The sequence below is a fragment of the Pristiophorus japonicus genome, chromosome 8 (genome assembly GCF_044704955.1).
Source record: "Pristiophorus japonicus isolate sPriJap1 chromosome 8, sPriJap1.hap1, whole genome shotgun sequence".
In the NCBI taxonomy this organism is placed as follows: domain Eukaryota; kingdom Metazoa; phylum Chordata; class Chondrichthyes; family Pristiophoridae; genus Pristiophorus; species Pristiophorus japonicus.
This window is the reverse complement of record NC_091984.1, coordinates 174739837-174756460: the sequence shown is the minus strand read 5'-3', so window position 1 is coordinate 174756460 and position 16624 is coordinate 174739837. Positions and strand designations below refer to the sequence as shown.

Sequence of the window (16624 nt, the reverse complement as noted above, 5' to 3'; positions counted from 1 at the left end):
GCCTTTTATACTGGCAAAATGTGTTAATGTCGGAAGTAAACATTGCAAGTAATTCCCTGCCTGAGGAACGGAGCAGATTTGAGCAGCCTTTGTGTGGAAGAAATCTCATTCTTTGACAGTGGTGCCCTTTTTCTGAGAACCACCACTGTCTGCAGTGGGATTGAAAGCCACAGTACGAGAAAGCAACGTGGAATTCAGCAACGCGGGAGGATAAAAATGTCATGCTTTGAGTCTGCTGCTTTTTAGTGTGGGAATGGGTTGAAAGGAGAAGTCTGATTTTAAACCCTATCCCCGAGAACAGGGTTAGAATGTGATAAGTTTAGAGAGCAAAACAAGTTGGTCTGTGGGCGGTGCGGTGCCTTTCGCTTATTGGCAAACGCCAATAGCGTTGAGGAGCTTGAGGTGACCACTTGCAAATTTAAAGCCAGTTGAGCAGGCTTTTTGACGCTGGCTGGCATTTGTCTGGATAAAAAGTTAATGTCAGAAGTGGGATTCGAACCCACGCCCCTAGAAAGGGACCAGAATACACCAACCTTTGGTAAGGTAAGGATTAACAGTCCTTGAGTCTGGCGCCTTAGACCACTCGGCCATCCTGACAATGGTCGTGCAGCAGCTGCAGGAAAATGTGCTGCAAATTCTGCACACTTACTGAGCAGCCTCACAATTCTTCCTCCTGTGCAAACACACAACGCACACATTCTTACGACAGGACTTAACAGGCAGCGCCAGTCATTAAGTTCATCATCCCTGCAATGCAACCAACATTCAAACACAGGTATTTCTCGCAACAGCTCGCATTTTGTCAGCTATCGGGTAACATTTTCTGTATTGTATTTCGAAAGCGCCTTTCATGACCGAACGACGTCCCAAGGCGCTTTACAGCCAATGAAGTATTGTAAAAGTGAAGGCACTGTTGCAATGTGGGGAACGCCGCAGCCAGTTTGCACACAGCAAGATCCCACAAACGGCAATGTGATCATGACCAGATAATCTGGTTTTGTCAGTGACGTTGATGTCGGAATAAATATTGAATGAAGGTTGTAACTGCTTCGTTCCAACGTGCACCTAATTACTGGTGTTGCCCTGTGGACCTGTATGCTGCAAAATCATTTCTCGAGAGTTTACCGTCTGCCACTTCAATGGCCTTGATTATTATCTTGCCCAAAGCAAAGTCACATTTCACTCACCGGTCACTAGTTCCAGAACGGAAACTGCTGCCAGTGGTAGCGTGGCCGAGCGGTCTAAGGCGCTGGATTAAGGCTCCAGTCTCTTCGGAGGCGTGGGTTCGAATCCCACCGCTGCCAGAATTTGTGGCGTGTAATATTTGCGCCCCTTCACCGCGAGCCATGAAGCAGTCGGCTCCCGCTGTGTTGTGATATGACTATTTTGGTGTGGAAAAGAGGTTGAGCGGAGAACGGTGCCTTCAGTTTGTTGGCAAACCGTTGAAGAGTTTGATGTTGCCACTTGTAAATTGAAGGCCAGTTCAACAGGCCTTTTGACGCTGGCTGCATTTGTGTGGGGAAAAATGTCACGTCAGAGGTGGGATTGCAACCCACGCCCCTAGAAAGGGACCGGAATTCGCCGACCTTTGGTCAGTTAAGGATTAACAGTCTTTGAGTCTGGCGCCTCACTCCACTCGGCCTTCCTGACACTATTGTGCCCTTGGCCGTAAGCATCAGTCTGAGCATTGAAAGGCCTCGGTCCACCAAGGCATCGACTCTGGCAACTTTCACATGCTAATACCTGACTTGTTTGGCTCTGGTGCCTTTTATACTGGCAAAATGTGTTAATGTCGGAAGTAACATTGCAAGTAATTCCCTGCCTGAGGAACGGAGCAGATTTGAGCAGCCTTTGTGTGGAAGAAATCTCATTCTTTGACAGTGGTGCCCTTTTTCTGAGAACCACCACTGTCTGCAGTGGGATTGAAAGCCACAGTACGAGAAAGCAACGTGGAATTCAGCAACGCGGGAGGATAAAAATGTCATGCTTTGAGTCTGCTGCTTTTTAGTGTGGGAATGGGTTGAAAGGAGAAGTCTGATTTTAAACCCTATCCCCGAGAACAGGGTTAGAATGTGATAAGTTTAGAGAGCAAAACAAGTTGGTCTGTGGGCGGTGCGGTGCCTTTCGCTTATTGGCAAACGCCAATAGCGTTGAGGAGCTTGAGGTGACCACTTGCAAATTTAAAGCCAGTTGAGCAGGCTTTTTGACGCTGGCTGGCATTTGTCTGGATAAAAAGTTAATGTCAGAAGTGGGATTCGAACCCACGCCCCTAGAAAGGGACCAGAATACACCAACCTTTGGTAAGGTAAGGATTAACAGTCCTTGAGTCTGGCGCCTTAGACCACTCGGCCATCCTGACAATGGTCGTGCAGCAGCTGCAGGAAAATGTGCTGCAAATTCTGCACACTTACTGAGCAGCCTCACAATTCTTCCTCCTGTGCAAACACACAACGCACACATTCTTACGACAGGACTTAACAGGCAGCGCCAGTCATTAAGTTCATCATCCCTGCAATGCAACCAACATTCAAACACAGGTATTTCTCGCAACAGCTCGCATTTTGTCAGCTATCGGGTAACATTTTCTGTATTGTATTTCGAAAGCGCCTTTCATGACCGAACGACGTCCCAAGGCGCTTCACAGCCAATGAAGTATTGTAAAAGTGAAGGCACTGTTGCAATGTGGGGAACGCCGCAGCCAGTTTGCACACAGCAAGATCCCACAAACGGCAATGTGATCATGACCAGATAATCTGGTTTTGTCAGTGACGTTGATGTCGGAATAAATATTGAATGAAGGTTGTAACTGCTTCGTTCCAACGTGCACCTAATTACTGGTGTTGCCCTGTGGACCTGTATGCTGCAAAATCATTTCTCGAGAGTTTACCGTCTGCCACTTCAATGGCCTTGATTATTATCTTGCCCAAAGCAAAGTCACATTTCACTCACCGGTCACTAGTTCCAGAACGGAAACTGCTGCCAGTGGTAGCGTGGCCGAGCGGTCTAAGGCGCTGGATTAAGGCTCCAGTCTCTTCGGAGGCAGTGGGTTCGAATCCCACCGCTGCCAGAATTTGTGGCGTGTAATATTTGCGCCCCTTCACCGCGAGCCATGAAGCAGTCGGCTCCCGCTGTGTTGTGATATGACTATTTTGGTGTGGAAAAGAGGTTGAGCTGAGAACGGTGCCTTCAGTTTGTTGGCAAACCGTTGAAGAGTTTGATGTTGCCACTTGTAAATTGAAGGCCAGTTCAACAGGCCTTTTGACGCTGGCTGCATTTGTGTGGGGAAAAATGTCACGTCAGAGGTGGGATTGCAACCCACGCCCCTAGAAAGGGACCGGAATTCGCCGACCTTTGGTCAGTTAAGGATTAACAGTCTTTGAGTCTGGCGCCTCACTCCACTCGGCCTTCCTGACACTATTGTGCCCTTGGCCGTAAGCATCAGTCTGAGCATTGAAAGGCCTCGGTCCACCAAGGCATCGACTCTGGCAACTTTCACATGCTAATACCTGACTTGTTTGGCTCTGGTGCCTTTTATACTGGCAAAATGTGTTAATGTCGGAAGTAACATTGCAAGTAATTCCCTGCCTGAGGAACGGAGCAGATTTGAGCAGCCTTTGTGTGGAAGAAATCTCATTCTTTGACAGTGGTGCCCTTTTTCTGAGAACCACCACTGTCTGCAGTGGGATTGAAAGCCACAGTACGAGAAAGCAACGTGGAATTCAGCAACGCGGGAGGATAAAAATGTCATGCTTTGAGTCTGCTGCTTTTTAGTGTGGGAATGGGTTGAAAGGAGAAGTCTGATTTTAAACCCTATCCCCGAGAACAGGGTTAGAATGTGATAAGTTTAGAGAGCAAAACAAGTTGGTCTGTGGGCGGTGCGGTGCCTTTCGCTTATTGGCAAACGCCAATAGCGTTGAGGAGCTTGAGGTGACCACTTGCAAATTTAAAGCCAGTTGAGCAGGCTTTTTGACGCTGGCTGGCATTTGTCTGGATAAAAAGTTAATGTCAGAAGTGGGATTCGAACCCACGCCCCTAGAAAGGGACCAGAATACACCAACCTTTGGTAAGGTAAGGATTAACAGTCCTTGAGTCTGGCGCCTTAGACCACTCGGCCATCCTGACAATGGTCGTGCAGCAGCTGCAGGAAAATGTGCTGCAAATTCTGCACACTTACTGAGCAGCCTCACAATTCTTCCTCCTGTGCAAACACACAACGCACACATTCTTACGACAGGACTTAACAGGCAGCGCCAGTCATTAAGTTCATCATCCCTGCAATGCAACCAACATTCAAACACAGGTATTTCTCGCAACAGCTCGCATTTTGTCAGCTATCGGGTAACATTTTCTGTATTGTATTTCGAAAGCGCCTTTCATGACCGAACGACGTCCCAAGGCGCTTCACAGCCAATGAAGTATTGTAAAAGTGAAGGCACTGTTGCAATGTGGGGAACGCCGCAGCCAGTTTGCACACAGCAAGATCCCACAAACGGCAATGTGATCATGACCAGATAATCTGGTTTTGTCAGTGACGTTGATGTCGGAATAAATATTGAATGAAGGTTGTAACTGCTTCGTTCCAACGTGCACCTAATTACTGGTGTTGCCCTGTGGACCTGTATGCTGCAAAATCATTTCTCGAGAGTTTACCGTCTGCCACTTCAATGGCCTTGATTATTATCTTGCCCAAAGCAAAGTCACATTTCACTCACCGGTCACTAGTTCCAGAACGGAAACTGCTGCCAGTGGTAGCGTGGCCGAGCGGTCTAAGGCGCTGGATTAAGGCTCCAGTCTCTTCGGAGGCAGTGGGTTCGAATCCCACCGCTGCCAGAATTTGTGGCGTGTAATATTTGCGCCCCTTCACCGCGAGCCATGAAGCAGTCGGCTCCCGCTGTGTTGTGATATGACTATTTTGGTGTGGAAAAGAGGTTGAGCTGAGAACGGTGCCTTCAGTTTGTTGGCAAACCGTTGAAGAGTTTGATGTTGCCACTTGTAAATTGAAGGCCAGTTCAACAGGCCTTTTGACGCTGGCTGCATTTGTGTGGGGAAAAATGTCACGTCAGAGGTGGGATTGCAACCCACGCCCCTAGAAAGGGACCGGAATTCGCCGACCTTTGGTCAGTTAAGGATTAACAGTCTTTGAGTCTGGCGCCTCACTCCACTCGGCCTTCCTGACACTATTGTGCCCTTGGCCGTAAGCATCAGTCTGAGCATTGAAAGGCCTCGGTCCACCAAGGCATCGACTCTGGCAACTTTCACATGCTAATACCTGACTTGTTTGGCTCTGGTGCCTTTTATACTGGCAAAATGTGTTAATGTCGGAAGTAACATTGCAAGTAATTCCCTGCCTGAGGAACGGAGCAGATTTGAGCAGCCTTTGTGTGGAAGAAATCTCATTCTTTGACAGTGGTGCCCTTTTTCTGAGAACCACCACTGTCTGCAGTGGGATTGAAAGCCACAGTACGAGAAAGCAACGTGGAATTCAGCAACGCGGGAGGATAAAAATGTCATGCTTTGAGTCTGCTGCTTTTTAGTGTGGGAATGGGTTGAAAGGAGAAGTCTGATTTTAAACCCTATCCCCGAGAACAGGGTTAGAATGTGATAAGTTTAGAGAGCAAAACAAGTTGGTCTGTGGGCGGTGCGGTGCCTTTCGCTTATTGGCAAACGCCAATAGCGTTGAGGAGCTTGAGGTGACCACTTGCAAATTTAAAGCCAGTTGAGCAGGCTTTTTGACGCTGGCTGGCATTTGTCTGGATAAAAAGTTAATGTCAGAAGTGGGATTCGAACCCACGCCCCTAGAAAGGGACCAGAATACACCAACCTTTGGTAAGGTAAGGATTAACAGTCCTTGAGTCTGGCGCCTTAGACCACTCGGCCATCCTGACAATGGTCGTGCAGCAGCTGCAGGAAAATGTGCTGCAAATTCTGCACACTTACTGAGCAGCCTCACAATTCTTCCTCCTGTGCAAACACACAACGCACACATTCTTACGACAGGACTTAACAGGCAGCGCCAGTCATTAAGTTCATCATCCCTGCAATGCAACCAACATTCAAACACAGGTATTTCTCGCAACAGCTCGCATTTTGTCAGCTATCGGGTAACATTTTCTGTATTGTATTTCGAAAGCGCCTTTCATGACCGAACGACGTCCCAAGGCGCTTCACAGCCAATGAAGTATTGTAAAAGTGAAGGCACTGTTGCAATGTGGGGAACGCCGCAGCCAGTTTGCACACAGCAAGATCCCACAAACGGCAATGTGATCATGACCAGATAATCTGGTTTTGTCAGTGACGTTGATGTCGGAATAAATATTGAATGAAGGTTGTAACTGCTTCGTTCCAACGTGCACCTAATTACTGGTGTTGCCCTGTGGACCTGTATGCTGCAAAATCATTTCTCGAGAGTTTACCGTCTGCCACTTCAATGGCCTTGATTATTATCTTGCCCAAAGCAAAGTCACATTTCACTCACCGGTCACTAGTTCCAGAACGGAAACTGCTGCCAGTGGTAGCGTGGCCGAGCGGTCTAAGGCGCTGGATTAAGGCTCCAGTCTCTTCGGAGGCAGTGGGTTCGAATCCCACCGCTGCCAGAATTTGTGGCGTGTAATATTTGCGCCCCTTCACCGCGAGCCATGAAGCAGTCGGCTCCCGCTGTGTTGTGATATGACTATTTTGGTGTGGAAAAGAGGTTGAGCTGAGAACGGTGCCTTCAGTTTGTTGGCAAACCGTTGAAGAGTTTGATGTTGCCACTTGTAAATTGAAGGCCAGTTCAACAGGCCTTTTGACGCTGGCTGCATTTGTGTGGGGAAAAATGTCACGTCAGAGGTGGGATTGCAACCCACGCCCCTAGAAAGGGACCGGAATTCGCCGACCTTTGGTCAGTTAAGGATTAACAGTCTTTGAGTCTGGCGCCTCACTCCACTCGGCCTTCCTGACACTATTGTGCCCTTGGCTGTAAGCATCAGTCTGAGCATTGAAAGGCCTCGGTCCACCAAGGCATCGACTCTGGCAACTTTCACATGCTAATACCTGACTTGTTTGGCTCTGGTGCCTTTTATACTGGCAAAATGTGTTAATGTCGGAAGTAAACATTGCAAGTAATTCCCTGCCTGAGGAACGGAGCAGATTTGAGCAGCCTTTGTGTGGAAGAAATCTCATTCTTTGACAGTGGTGCCCTTTTTCTGAGAACCACCACTGTCTGCAGTGGGATTGAAAGCCACAGTACGAGAAAGCAACGTGGAATTCAGCAACGCGGGAGGATAAAAATGTCATGCTTTGAGTCTGCTGCTTTTTAGTGTGGGAATGGGTTGAAAGGAGAAGTCTGATTTTAAACCCTATCCCCGAGAACAGGGTTAGAATGTGATAAGTTTAGAGAGCAAAACAAGTTGGTCTGTGGGCGGTGCGGTGCCTTTCGCTTATTGGCAAACGCCAATAGCGTTGAGGAGCTTGAGGTGACCACTTGCAAATTTAAAGCCAGTTGAGCAGGCTTTTTGACGCTGGCTGGCATTTGTCTGGATAAAAAGTTAATGTCAGAAGTGGGATTCGAACCCACGCCCCTAGAAAGGGACCAGAATACACCAACCTTTGGTAAGGTAAGGATTAACAGTCCTTGAGTCTGGCGCCTTAGACCACTCGGCCATCCTGACAATGGTCGTGCAGCAGCTGCAGGAAAATGTGCTGCAAATTCTGCACACTTACTGAGCAGCCTCACAATTCTTCCTCCTGTGCAAACACACAACGCACACATTCTTACGACAGGACTTAACAGGCAGCGCCAGTCATTAAGTTCATCATCCCTGCAATGCAACCAACATTCAAACACAGGTATTTCTCGCAACAGCTCGCATTTTGTCAGCTATCGGGTAACATTTTCTGTATTGTATTTCGAAAGCGCCTTTCATGACCGAACGACGTCCCAAGGCGCTTTACAGCCAATGAAGTATTGTAAAAGTGAAGGCACTGTTGCAATGTGGGGAACGCCGCAGCCAGTTTGCACACAGCAAGATCCCACAAACGGCAATGTGATCATGACCAGATAATCTGGTTTTGTCAGTGACGTTGATGTCGGAATAAATATTGAATGAAGGTTGTAACTGCTTCGTTCCAACGTGCACCTAATTACTGGTGTTGCCCTGTGGACCTGTATGCTGCAAAATCATTTCTCGAGAGTTTACCGTCTGCCACTTCAATGGCCTTGATTATTATCTTGCCCAAAGCAAAGTCACATTTCACTCACCGGTCACTAGTTCCAGAACGGAAACTGCTGCCAGTGGTAGCGTGGCCGAGCGGTCTAAGGCGCTGGATTAAGGCTCCAGTCTCTTCGGAGGCGTGGGTTCGAATCCCACCGCTGCCAGAATTTGTGGCGTGTAATATTTGCGCCCCTTCACCGCGAGCCATGAAGCAGTCGGCTCCCGCTGTGTTGTGATATGACTATTTTGGTGTGGAAAAGAGGTTGAGCGGAGAACGGTGCCTTCAGTTTGTTGGCAAACCGTTGAAGAGTTTGATGTTGCCACTTGTAAATTGAAGGCCAGTTCAACAGGCCTTTTGACGCTGGCTGCATTTGTGTGGGGAAAAATGTCACGTCAGAGGTGGGATTGCAACCCACGCCCCTAGAAAGGGACCGGAATTCGCCGACCTTTGGTCAGTTAAGGATTAACAGTCTTTGAGTCTGGCGCCTCACTCCACTCGGCCTTCCTGACACTATTGTGCCCTTGGCCGTAAGCATCAGTCTGAGCATTGAAAGGCCTCGGTCCACCAAGGCATCGACTCTGGCAACTTTCACATGCTAATACCTGACTTGTTTGGCTCTGGTGCCTTTTATACTGGCAAAATGTGTTAATGTCGGAAGTAACATTGCAAGTAATTCCCTGCCTGAGGAACGGAGCAGATTTGAGCAGCCTTTGTGTGGAAGAAATCTCATTCTTTGACAGTGGTGCCCTTTTTCTGAGAACCACCACTGTCTGCAGTGGGATTGAAAGCCACAGTACGAGAAAGCAACGTGGAATTCAGCAACGCGGGAGGATAAAAATGTCATGCTTTGAGTCTGCTGCTTTTTAGTGTGGGAATGGGTTGAAAGGAGAAGTCTGATTTTAAACCCTATCCCCGAGAACAGGGTTAGAATGTGATAAGTTTAGAGAGCAAAACAAGTTGGTCTGTGGGCGGTGCGGTGCCTTTCGCTTATTGGCAAACGCCAATAGCGTTGAGGAGCTTGAGGTGACCACTTGCAAATTTAAAGCCAGTTGAGCAGGCTTTTTGACGCTGGCTGGCATTTGTCTGGATAAAAAGTTAATGTCAGAAGTGGGATTCGAACCCACGCCCCTAGAAAGGGACCAGAATACACCAACCTTTGGTAAGGTAAGGATTAACAGTCCTTGAGTCTGGCGCCTTAGACCACTCGGCCATCCTGACAATGGTCGTGCAGCAGCTGCAGGAAAATGTGCTGCAAATTCTGCACACTTACTGAGCAGCCTCACAATTCTTCCTCCTGTGCAAACACACAACGCACACATTCTTACGACAGGACTTAACAGGCAGCGCCAGTCATTAAGTTCATCATCCCTGCAATGCAACCAACATTCAAACACAGGTATTTCTCGCAACAGCTCGCATTTTGTCAGCTATCGGGTAACATTTTCTGTATTGTATTTCGAAAGCGCCTTTCATGACCGAACGACGTCCCAAGGCGCTTCACAGCCAATGAAGTATTGTAAAAGTGAAGGCACTGTTGCAATGTGGGGAACGCCGCAGCCAGTTTGCACACAGCAAGATCCCACAAACGGCAATGTGATCATGACCAGATAATCTGGTTTTGTCAGTGACGTTGATGTCGGAATAAATATTGAATGAAGGTTGTAACTGCTTCGTTCCAACGTGCACCTAATTACTGGTGTTGCCCTGTGGACCTGTATGCTGCAAAATCATTTCTCGAGAGTTTACCGTCTGCCACTTCAATGGCCTTGATTATTATCTTGCCCAAAGCAAAGTCACATTTCACTCACCGGTCACTAGTTCCAGAACGGAAACTGCTGCCAGTGGTAGCGTGGCCGAGCGGTCTAAGGCGCTGGATTAAGGCTCCAGTCTCTTCGGAGGCAGTGGGTTCGAATCCCACCGCTGCCAGAATTTGTGGCGTGTAATATTTGCGCCCCTTCACCGCGAGCCATGAAGCAGTCGGCTCCCGCTGTGTTGTGATATGACTATTTTGGTGTGGAAAAGAGGTTGAGCTGAGAACGGTGCCTTCAGTTTGTTGGCAAACCGTTGAAGAGTTTGATGTTGCCACTTGTAAATTGAAGGCCAGTTCAACAGGCCTTTTGACGCTGGCTGCATTTGTGTGGGGAAAAATGTCACGTCAGAGGTGGGATTGCAACCCACGCCCCTAGAAAGGGACCGGAATTCGCCGACCTTTGGTCAGTTAAGGATTAACAGTCTTTGAGTCTGGCGCCTCACTCCACTCGGCCTTCCTGACACTATTGTGCCCTTGGCCGTAAGCATCAGTCTGAGCATTGAAAGGCCTCGGTCCACCAAGGCATCGACTCTGGCAACTTTCACATGCTAATACCTGACTTGTTTGGCTCTGGTGCCTTTTATACTGGCAAAATGTGTTAATGTCGGAAGTAAACATTGCAAGTAATTCCCTGCCTGAGGAACGGAGCAGATTTGAGCAGCCTTTGTGTGGAAGAAATCTCATTCTTTGACAGTGGTGCCCTTTTTCTGAGAACCACCACTGTCTGCAGTGGGATTGAAAGCCACAGTACGAGAAAGCAACGTGGAATTCAGCAACGCGGGAGGATAAAAATGTCATGCTTTGAGTCTGCTGCTTTTTAGTGTGGGAATGGGTTGAAAGGAGAAGTCTGATTTTAAACCCTATCCCCGAGAACAGGGTTAGAATGTGATAAGTTTAGAGAGCAAAACAAGTTGGTCTGTGGGCGGTGCGGTGCCTTTCGCTTATTGGCAAACGCCAATAGCGTTGAGGAGCTTGAGGTGACCACTTGCAAATTTAAAGCCAGTTGAGCAGGCTTTTTGACGCTGGCTGGCATTTGTCTGGATAAAAAGTTAATGTCAGAAGTGGGATTCGAACCCACGCCCCTAGAAAGGGACCAGAATACACCAACCTTTGGTAAGGTAAGGATTAACAGTCCTTGAGTCTGGCGCCTTAGACCACTCGGCCATCCTGACAATGGTCGTGCAGCAGCACGCAGGAAAATGTGCTGCAAATTCTGCACACTTACTGAGCAGCCTCACAATTCTTCCTCCTGTGCAAACACACAACGCACACATTCTTACGACAGGACTTAACAGGCAGCGCCAGTCATTAAGTTCATCATCCCTGCAATGCAACCAACATTCAAACACAGGTATTTCTCGCAACAGCTCGCATTTTGTCAGCTATCGGGTAACATTTTCTGTATTGTATTTCGAAAGCGCCTTTCATGACCGAACGACGTCCCAAGGCGCTTCACAGCCAATGAAGTATTGTAAAAGTGAAGGCACTGTTGCAATGTGGGGAACGCCGCAGCCAGTTTGCACACAGCAAGATCCCACAAACGGCAATGTGATCATGACCAGATAATCTGGTTTTGTCAGTGACGTTGATGTCGGAATAAATATTGAATGAAGGTTCGTTCCAACGTGCACCTAATTACTGGTGTTGCCCTGTGGACCTGTATGCTGCAAAATCATTTCTCGAGAGTTTACGGTCTGCCACTTCAATGGCCTTGATTATTATCTTGCCCAAAGCAAAGTCACATTTCACTCACCGGTCACTAGTTCCAGAACGGAAACTGCTGCCAGTGGTAGCGTGGCCGAGCGGTCTAAGGCGCTGGATTAAGGCTCCAGTCTCTTCGGAGGCGTGGGTTCGAATCCCACCACTGCCAGAATTTGTGGCGTGTAATATTTGCGCCCCTTCACCGCGAGCCGTGAAGCAGTCGGCTCCCGCTGTGTTGTGATATGACTATTTTGGTGTGGAAAAGAGGTTGAGCTGAGAACGGTGCCTTCAGTTTGTTGGCAAACCGTTGAAGAGTTTGATGTTGCCACTTGTAAATTGAAGGCCAGTTCAACAGGCCTTTTGACGCTGGCTGCATTTGTGTGGGGAAAAATGTCACGTCAGAGGTGGGATTGCAACCCACGCCCCTAGAAAGGGACCGGAATTCGCCGACCTTTGGTCAGTTAAGGATTAACAGTCTTTGAGTCTGGCGCCTCACTCCACTCGGCCTTCCTGACACTATTGTGCCCTTGGCCGTAAGCATCAGTCTGAGCATTGAAAGGCCTCGGTCCACCAAGGCATCGACTCTGGCAACTTTCACATGCTAATACCTGACTTGTTTGGCTCTGGTGCCTTTTATACTGGCAAAATGTGTTAATGTCGGAAGTAAACATTGCAAGTAATTCCCTGCCTGAGGAACGGAGCAGATTTGAGCAGCCTTTGTGTGGAAGAAATCTCATTCTTTGACAGTGGTGCCCTTTTTCTGAGAACCACCACTGTCTGCAGTGGGATTGAAAGCCACAGTACGAGAAAGCAACGTGGAATTCAGCAACGCGGGAGGATAAAAATGTCATGCTTTGAGTCTGCTGCTTTTTAGTGTGGGAATGGGTTGAAAGGAGAAGTCTGATTTTAAACCCTATCCCCGAGAACAGGGTTAGAATGTGATAAGTTTAGAGAGCAAAACAAGTTGGTCTGTGGGCGGTGCGGTGCCTTTCGCTTATTGGCAAACGCCAATAGCGTTGAGGAGCTTGAGGTGACCACTTGCAAATTTAAAGCCAGTTGAGCAGGCTTTTTGACGCTGGCTGGCATTTGTCTGGATAAAAAGTTAATGTCAGAAGTGGGATTCGAACCCACGCCCCTAGAAAGGGACCAGAATACACCAACCTTTGGTAAGGTAAGGATTAACAGTCCTTGAGTCTGGCGCCTTAGACCACTCGGCCATCCTGACAATGGTCGTGCAGCAGCACGCAGGAAAATGTGCTGCAAATTCTGCACACTTACTGAGCAGCCTCACAATTCTTCCTCCTGTGCAAACACACAACGCACACATTCTTACGACAGGACTTAACAGGCAGCGCCAGTCATTAAGTTCATCATCCCTGCAATGCAACCAACATTCAAACACAGGTATTTCTCGCAACAGCTCGCATTTTGTCAGCTATCGGGTAACATTTTCTGTATTGTATTTCGAAAGCGCCTTTCATGACCGAACGACGTCCCAAGGCGCTTCACAGCCAATGAAGTATTGTAAAAGTGAAGGCACTGTTGCAATGTGGGGAACGCCGCAGCCAGTTTGCACACAGCAAGATCCCACAAACGGCAATGTGATCATGACCAGATAATCTGGTTTTGTCAGTGACGTTGATGTCGGAATAAATATTGAATGAAGGTTGTAACTGCTTCGTTCCAACGTGCACCTAATTACTGGTGTTGCCCTGTGGACCTGTATGCTGCAAAATCATTTCTCGAGAGTTTACCGTCTGCCACTTCAATGGCCTTGATTATTATCTTGCCCAAAGCAAAGTCACATTTCACTCACCGGTCACTAGTTCCAGAACGGAAACTGCTGCCAGTGGTAGCGTGGCCGAGCGGTCTAAGGCGCTGGATTAAGGCTCCAGTCTCTTCGGAGGCAGTGGGTTCGAATCCCACCGCTGCCAGAATTTGTGGCGTGTAATATTTGCGCCCCTTCACCGCGAGCCATGAAGCAGTCGGCTCCCGCTGTGTTGTGATATGACTATTTTGGTGTAGAAAAGAGGTTGAGCTGAGAACGGTGCCTTCAGTTTGTTGGCAAACCGTTGAAGAGTTTGATGTTGCCACTTGTAAATTGAAGGCCAGTTCAACAGACCTTTTGACGCTGGCTGCATTTGTGTGGGGAAAAATGTCACGTCAGAGGTGGCATTGCAACCCACGCCCCTAGAAAGGGACCGGAATTCGCCGACCTTTGGTCAGTTAAGGATTAACAGTCTTTGAGTCTGGCGCCTCACTCCACTCGGCCTTCCTGACACTATTGTGCCCTTGGTCGTAAGCATCAGTCTGAGCATTGAAAGGCCTCGGTCCACCAAGGCATCGACTCTGGCAACTTTCACATGCTAATACCTGACTTGTTTGGCTCTGGTGCCTTTTATACTGGCAAAATGTGTTAATGTCGGAAGTAAACATTGCAAGTAATTCCCTGCCTGAGGAACGGAGCAGATTTGAGCAGCCTTTGTGTGGAAGAAATCTCATTCTTTGACAGTGGTGCCCTTTTTCTGAGAACCACCACTGTCTGCAGTGGGATTGAAAGCCACAGTACGAGAAAGCAACGTGGAATTCAGCAACGCGGGAGGATAAAAATGTCATGCTTTGAGTCTGCTGCTTTTTAGTGTGGGAATGGGTTGAAAGGAGAAGTCTGATTTTAAACCCTATCCCCGAGAACAGGGTTAGAATGTGATAAGTTTAGAGAGCAAAACAAGTTGGTCTGTGGGCGGTGCGGTGCCTTTCGCTTATTGGCAAACGCCAATAGCGTTGAGGAGCTTGAGGTGACCACTTGCAAATTTAAAGCCAGTTGAGCAGGCTTTTTGACGCTGGCTGGCATTTGTCTGGATAAAAAGTTAATGTCAGAAGTGGGATTCGAACCCACGCCCCTAGAAAGGGACCAGAATACACCAACCTTTGGTAAGGTAAGGATTAACAGTCCTTGAGTCTGGCGCCTTAGACCACTCGGCCATCCTGACAATGGTCGTGCAGCAGCACGCAGGAAAATGTGCTGCAAATTCTGCACACTTACTGAGCAGCCTCACAATTCTTCCTCCTGTGCAAACACACAACGCACACATTCTTACGACAGGACTTAACAGGCAGCGCCAGTCATTAAGTTCATCATCCCTGCAATGCAACCAACATTCAAACACAGGTATTTCTCGCAACAGCTCGCATTTTGTCAGCTATCGGGTAACATTTTCTGTATTGTATTTCGAAAGCGCCTTTCATGACCGAACGACGTCCCAAGGCGCTTCACAGCCAATGAAGTATTGTAAAAGTGAAGGCACTGTTGCAATGTGGGGAACGCCGCAGCCAGTTTGCACACAGCAAGATCCCACAAACGGCAATGTGATCATGACCAGATAATCTGGTTTTGTCAGTGACGTTGATGTCGGAATAAATATTGAATGAAGGTTGTAACTGCTTCGTTCCAACGTGCACCTAATTACTGGTGTTGCCCTGTGGACCTGTATGCTGCAAAATCATTTCTCGAGAGTTTACCGTCTGCCACTTCAATGGCCTTGATTATTATCTTGCCCAAAGCAAAGTCACATTTCACTCACCGGTCACTAGTTCCAGAACGGAAACTGCTGCCAGTGGTAGCGTGGCCGAGCGGTCTAAGGCGCTGGATTAAGGCTCCAGTCTCTTCGGAGGCAGTGGGTTCGAATCCCACCGCTGCCAGAATTTGTGGCGTGTAATATTTGCGCCCCTTCACCGCGAGCCATGAAGCAGTCGGCTCCCGCTGTGTTGTGATATGACTATTTTGGTGTAGAAAAGAGGTTGAGCTGAGAACGGTGCCTTCAGTTTGTTGGCAAACCGTTGAAGAGTTTGATGTTGCCACTTGTAAATTGAAGGCCAGTTCAACAGACCTTTTGACGCTGGCTGCATTTGTGTGGGGAAAAATGTCACGTCAGAGGTGGGATTGCAACCCACGCCCCTAGAAAGGGACCGGAATTCGCCGACCTTTGGTCAGTTAAGGATTAACAGTCTTTGAGTCTGGCGCCTCACTCCACTCGGCCTTCCTGACACTATTGTGCCCTTGGTCGTAAGCATCAGTCTGAGCATTGAAAGGCCTCGGTCCACCAAGGCATCGACTCTGGCAACTTTCACATGCTAATACCTGACTTGTTTGGCTCTGGTGCCTTTTATACTGGCAAAATGTGTTAATGTCGGAAGTAAACATTGCAAGTAATTCCCTGCCTGAGGAACGGAGCAGATTTGAGCAGCCTTTGTGTGGAAGAAATCTCATTCTTTGACAGTGGTGCCCTTTTTCTGAGAACCACCACTGTCTGCAGTGGGATTGAAAGCCACAGTACGAGAAAGCAACGTGGAATTCAGCAACGCGGGAGGATAAAAATGTCATGCTTTGAGTCTGCTGCTTTTTAGTGTGGGAATGGGTTGAAAGGAGAAGTCTGATTTTAAACCCTATCCCCGAGAACAGGGTTAGAATGTGATAAGTTTAGAGAGCAAAACAAGTTGGTCTGTGGGCGGTGCGGTGCCTTTCGCTTATTGGCAAACGCCAATAGCGTTGAGGAGCTTGAGGTGACCACTTGCAAATTTAAAGCCAGTTGAGCAGGCTTTTTGACGCTGGCTGGCATTTGTCTGGATAAAAAGTTAATGTCAGAAGTGGGATTCGAACCCACGCCCCTAGAAAGGGACCAGAATACACCAACCTTTGGTAAGGTAAGGATTAACAGTCCTTGAGTCTGGCGCCTTAGACCACTCGGCCATCCTGACAATGGTCGTGCAGCAGCACGCAGGAAAATGTGCTGCAAATTCTGCACACTTACTGAGCAGCCTCACAATTCTTCCTCCTGTGCAAACACACAACGCACACATTCTTACGACAGGACTTAACAGGCAGCGCCAGTCATTAAGTTCATCATCCCTGCAATGCAACCA

At 48.2% G+C, this 16624-nt stretch overlaps 19 non-coding genes across 19 annotated transcripts; 9 read left to right on the top strand and 10 right to left on the bottom strand.

Moving 5' to 3' along the window:
* Window positions 1–478: 478 nt before the first annotated feature.
* trnal-caa (transfer RNA leucine (anticodon CAA)) lies at window positions 479–597 on the bottom strand. Its single transcript has 2 exons — window positions 560–597; window positions 479–524 (listed from the first exon to the last, which is right to left on the bottom strand). It is a non-coding gene; the product is annotated as a tRNA-Leu (tRNA).
* Window positions 598–1222: 625 nt separating this feature from the next.
* On the top strand, window positions 1223–1304 carry trnal-aag (transfer RNA leucine (anticodon AAG)). The gene has a single exon. It is a non-coding gene; the product is annotated as a tRNA-Leu (tRNA).
* Window positions 1305–2240: 936 nt separating this feature from the next.
* trnal-caa (transfer RNA leucine (anticodon CAA)) lies at window positions 2241–2359 on the bottom strand. Its single transcript has 2 exons — window positions 2322–2359; window positions 2241–2286 (listed from the first exon to the last, which is right to left on the bottom strand). It is a non-coding gene; the product is annotated as a tRNA-Leu (tRNA).
* A 625-nt stretch (window positions 2360–2984) lies between these two features.
* trnal-aag (transfer RNA leucine (anticodon AAG)) lies at window positions 2985–3067 on the top strand. Its single transcript has one exon. It is a non-coding gene; the product is annotated as a tRNA-Leu (tRNA).
* A 936-nt stretch (window positions 3068–4003) lies between these two features.
* trnal-caa (transfer RNA leucine (anticodon CAA)) lies at window positions 4004–4122 on the bottom strand. The gene is made up of 2 exons: window positions 4085–4122; window positions 4004–4049 (listed from the first exon to the last, which is right to left on the bottom strand). It is a non-coding gene; the product is annotated as a tRNA-Leu (tRNA).
* Window positions 4123–4747: 625 nt separating this feature from the next.
* On the top strand, window positions 4748–4830 carry trnal-aag (transfer RNA leucine (anticodon AAG)). The gene has a single exon. It is a non-coding gene; the product is annotated as a tRNA-Leu (tRNA).
* A 936-nt stretch (window positions 4831–5766) lies between these two features.
* trnal-caa (transfer RNA leucine (anticodon CAA)) lies at window positions 5767–5885 on the bottom strand. The gene is made up of 2 exons: window positions 5848–5885; window positions 5767–5812 (listed from the first exon to the last, which is right to left on the bottom strand). It is a non-coding gene; the product is annotated as a tRNA-Leu (tRNA).
* A 625-nt stretch (window positions 5886–6510) lies between these two features.
* On the top strand, window positions 6511–6593 carry trnal-aag (transfer RNA leucine (anticodon AAG)). Its single transcript has one exon. It is a non-coding gene; the product is annotated as a tRNA-Leu (tRNA).
* A 937-nt stretch (window positions 6594–7530) lies between these two features.
* trnal-caa (transfer RNA leucine (anticodon CAA)) lies at window positions 7531–7649 on the bottom strand. Its single transcript has 2 exons — window positions 7612–7649; window positions 7531–7576 (listed from the first exon to the last, which is right to left on the bottom strand). It is a non-coding gene; the product is annotated as a tRNA-Leu (tRNA).
* Window positions 7650–8274: 625 nt separating this feature from the next.
* Window positions 8275–8356, top strand: trnal-aag (transfer RNA leucine (anticodon AAG)). Its single transcript has one exon. It is a non-coding gene; the product is annotated as a tRNA-Leu (tRNA).
* A 936-nt stretch (window positions 8357–9292) lies between these two features.
* On the bottom strand, window positions 9293–9411 carry trnal-caa (transfer RNA leucine (anticodon CAA)). The gene is made up of 2 exons: window positions 9374–9411; window positions 9293–9338 (listed from the first exon to the last, which is right to left on the bottom strand). It is a non-coding gene; the product is annotated as a tRNA-Leu (tRNA).
* Window positions 9412–10036: 625 nt separating this feature from the next.
* Window positions 10037–10119, top strand: trnal-aag (transfer RNA leucine (anticodon AAG)). Its single transcript has one exon. It is a non-coding gene; the product is annotated as a tRNA-Leu (tRNA).
* Window positions 10120–11056: 937 nt separating this feature from the next.
* trnal-caa (transfer RNA leucine (anticodon CAA)) lies at window positions 11057–11175 on the bottom strand. Its single transcript has 2 exons — window positions 11138–11175; window positions 11057–11102 (listed from the first exon to the last, which is right to left on the bottom strand). It is a non-coding gene; the product is annotated as a tRNA-Leu (tRNA).
* A 616-nt stretch (window positions 11176–11791) lies between these two features.
* On the top strand, window positions 11792–11873 carry trnal-aag (transfer RNA leucine (anticodon AAG)). Its single transcript has one exon. It is a non-coding gene; the product is annotated as a tRNA-Leu (tRNA).
* Window positions 11874–12810: 937 nt separating this feature from the next.
* trnal-caa (transfer RNA leucine (anticodon CAA)) lies at window positions 12811–12929 on the bottom strand. Its single transcript has 2 exons — window positions 12892–12929; window positions 12811–12856 (listed from the first exon to the last, which is right to left on the bottom strand). It is a non-coding gene; the product is annotated as a tRNA-Leu (tRNA).
* A 626-nt stretch (window positions 12930–13555) lies between these two features.
* Window positions 13556–13638, top strand: trnal-aag (transfer RNA leucine (anticodon AAG)). The gene has a single exon. It is a non-coding gene; the product is annotated as a tRNA-Leu (tRNA).
* A 937-nt stretch (window positions 13639–14575) lies between these two features.
* On the bottom strand, window positions 14576–14694 carry trnal-caa (transfer RNA leucine (anticodon CAA)). Its single transcript has 2 exons — window positions 14657–14694; window positions 14576–14621 (listed from the first exon to the last, which is right to left on the bottom strand). It is a non-coding gene; the product is annotated as a tRNA-Leu (tRNA).
* Window positions 14695–15320: 626 nt separating this feature from the next.
* Window positions 15321–15403, top strand: trnal-aag (transfer RNA leucine (anticodon AAG)). The gene has a single exon. It is a non-coding gene; the product is annotated as a tRNA-Leu (tRNA).
* A 937-nt stretch (window positions 15404–16340) lies between these two features.
* Window positions 16341–16459, bottom strand: trnal-caa (transfer RNA leucine (anticodon CAA)). Its single transcript has 2 exons — window positions 16422–16459; window positions 16341–16386 (listed from the first exon to the last, which is right to left on the bottom strand). It is a non-coding gene; the product is annotated as a tRNA-Leu (tRNA).
* Between the last annotated feature and the right edge of the window lie 165 nt (window positions 16460–16624).